The following is a 2,564-nucleotide window of genomic DNA, read 5'->3' as shown; positions in this document are numbered from 1 at the left end:
ATCCACCAATCCCAAGGATCCATAGGCTTAATTATGGATCCAACAATAGAAGCATTTGAGTTATTTATTTGTATTTAATTAAGATCTATGTCATTGAATCCTGTGCCAAAATGAATGTAATACAGGAGGCGTCTGTTTGCTTTCATATATCAGATATGACAAGAATACAATATATAGTATCAATTAATTTTCAATCGTTGATACATATGTATCCTTAACATACTGAAACGACTACCATCTTAAACTGTGCAATGTTTTATTATTTTATTATTTCTATTATTCAATTTGGATCATGAGGGAAAATAAAGCCAGCAATTGTGGTGATTTATATTGGGCATAGATTTACTTGCATCATTGTAATTGAATCCAGGTAAGTGCTTCAATGCCCTTGTCTGATAGGAATTGAGATCATCTCCCAAAGTTGTGGAGTTTGATTTTTATTAAGATATGGGAATTAGTTGCTTCAGTGAGAATCTAATTTGCCAGTTGAACTGCTAATCATCAAGTCAAGTTACAGCTTATCAAATTCCTGTTTTTTGGATAGATGCGATTTCGTTTCTTTTTTTTTTTTTTTTTTTGGGGGGGGGGGGTGGGGTGATTTATGGGCATGGTTTCAAGTATCGGTCTCGTATTGATCGTATTGGATCGGTATCGGCTGAGATCGATCCCTGATCCCTGACCAATCCGGATTGGTATTGGCCAAAACCGAGGTTATGGGGGTTGTTTAATAATCACAGAGGGTTTATTATAGCTGATAATTAATTGCATCCCATTTATGGATCAAGGGATAAAGTTAAAAACAAGGGTTTTTTGGTAACATCATGTTTTGTGATCGTATCATAGCGTTCAAGATTGGCCTCTACCTTCTCTGTACTGGTGTCCCTCTGCTTGAAGATTCCAGTCCACCACTGAGTGGTCTCATGTAGCAAACTACCTTAGCCAAAAGACCAGTACAAGTTGACTTACTTCTTGTAACAAAAGTGGTGAACTATGAAGTTGTAATATTCTTCCAAATGTCTTTTATCGTATTCCCAAAGTTCTTAAAAGTCTCTGTAAATAATTTGAAAATGACTTAGCATAAAGTCATTTTCAAAAGTTAATTTTTTTTTTACATATTTTTCAAGTACATATGTAAATCGATAGTGAGTTGATTACACCAATATTTTTCTTTTAAACTTTAGGTATTGAATTCGATTATCTTTCTCCATCTTTGGATTCAACATATGAGAAATATCTCTTGCACCCCCACCACGACCCCTTAAAATGAAAATACTCATATGGGATTCCTAGGTTACAACTAGATTCGTGTTGTAAAATAGACTAGCCGATAAACTTTATGTCAAAATAAATGGATTAGAGGGTGAAGCGTTAATTGGGCACATTAGTGTGCAGATTTTTATATACACCCTCTCAGATCACACCTATAGACCCAACATTCTCTCTCTCCTTATTAAATGATGCTGGACGATTCGATCACCCACCCTTACATTGATGAGAAATTGCTAATGAGAAATTGCATTATATCATTGTAGCAATCATCCTCCTGTAAATTATACTAAAGCTCTCTCATATTTATGTAAGTGGTCATTAGTTACGAGGAGTGCCAATTGCTTGTAGGAAAAATAATTTTTAATAATTTTATTCCTCTTCCTTGCATCTCCACACATGGGATAAGATTTGTGATAGTCAAAACCTCGTTTGTATTGATGTTATATGTGTTCTACCCAAAAAAACCAAAAGATGTTATAAGTGGTGTGCATGAAGTTTTCATGACCTTAGCAAAAATCGACCTAAAACTATGCATCTCTCCAATTAATTGATCGTCCAATTAGTGATCCAAGAGCTGGAAGAACCCTGGGTATGCATCCCAATGGTTCACTAATTGGGTGCTTAATTAATTGGATTCATGACAATTCGATGCAGTGATCAATTCCCAAAACCCTAGAATCGGTGAAATTACAGATAAAAGGACCGATTCCAGACGACTTAGATCCAATCCAACCCGGGGTTCTGCTTGATATAGCCAATCACTCTCTTTTACTTTGACTACTCACAAACATATGCCAGACTGCCAGAGGATTTGTGGACATTCGGAGGAATGAGAATTTAAGATGACAACGGTTTATTCCTATTTCAACCAGGGTTTCAAAAATCTCTGAATCGGAATTGCCCCATTTTTTTTTTGGATCTAACTCAGTAAAAAACAGGGGAATTGTGATTCGGTTACCTATTATGAGTTTTAAAAACCCGGATTTGAATAATTGAAGTTGGAATTGTAGAATAGCTGAATGAAATATATGCAATAATAGCAGCGATTCTTGAATATTTGCAGGAAGGAAGAAATCAAATTAAGTTGAGGAAAAAACAGAGAAGAATTCCAGCGATGAGAAGCATTCTTCTTAGAAGATGTAGAACCAAGCGGAAGATCAAAACCCTATGATGAATTGGTGGTGATGGCCCTTTCACTCTCACTCTAACCAATTTGCAGGCATTAAGACTTGCGTAGCCTTTGAATCTGAGGTGAGAAAGGCTTCTTCTTCTTCTTCCTACTTCGTTTTCAGAAA

Source organism: Macadamia integrifolia, unplaced genomic scaffold (assembly GCF_013358625.1).
Source record: "Macadamia integrifolia cultivar HAES 741 unplaced genomic scaffold, SCU_Mint_v3 scaffold_7A, whole genome shotgun sequence".
NCBI lineage: Eukaryota > Viridiplantae > Streptophyta > Magnoliopsida > Proteales > Proteaceae > Macadamia > Macadamia integrifolia.
This window is presented reverse-complemented; position numbering follows the sequence as displayed.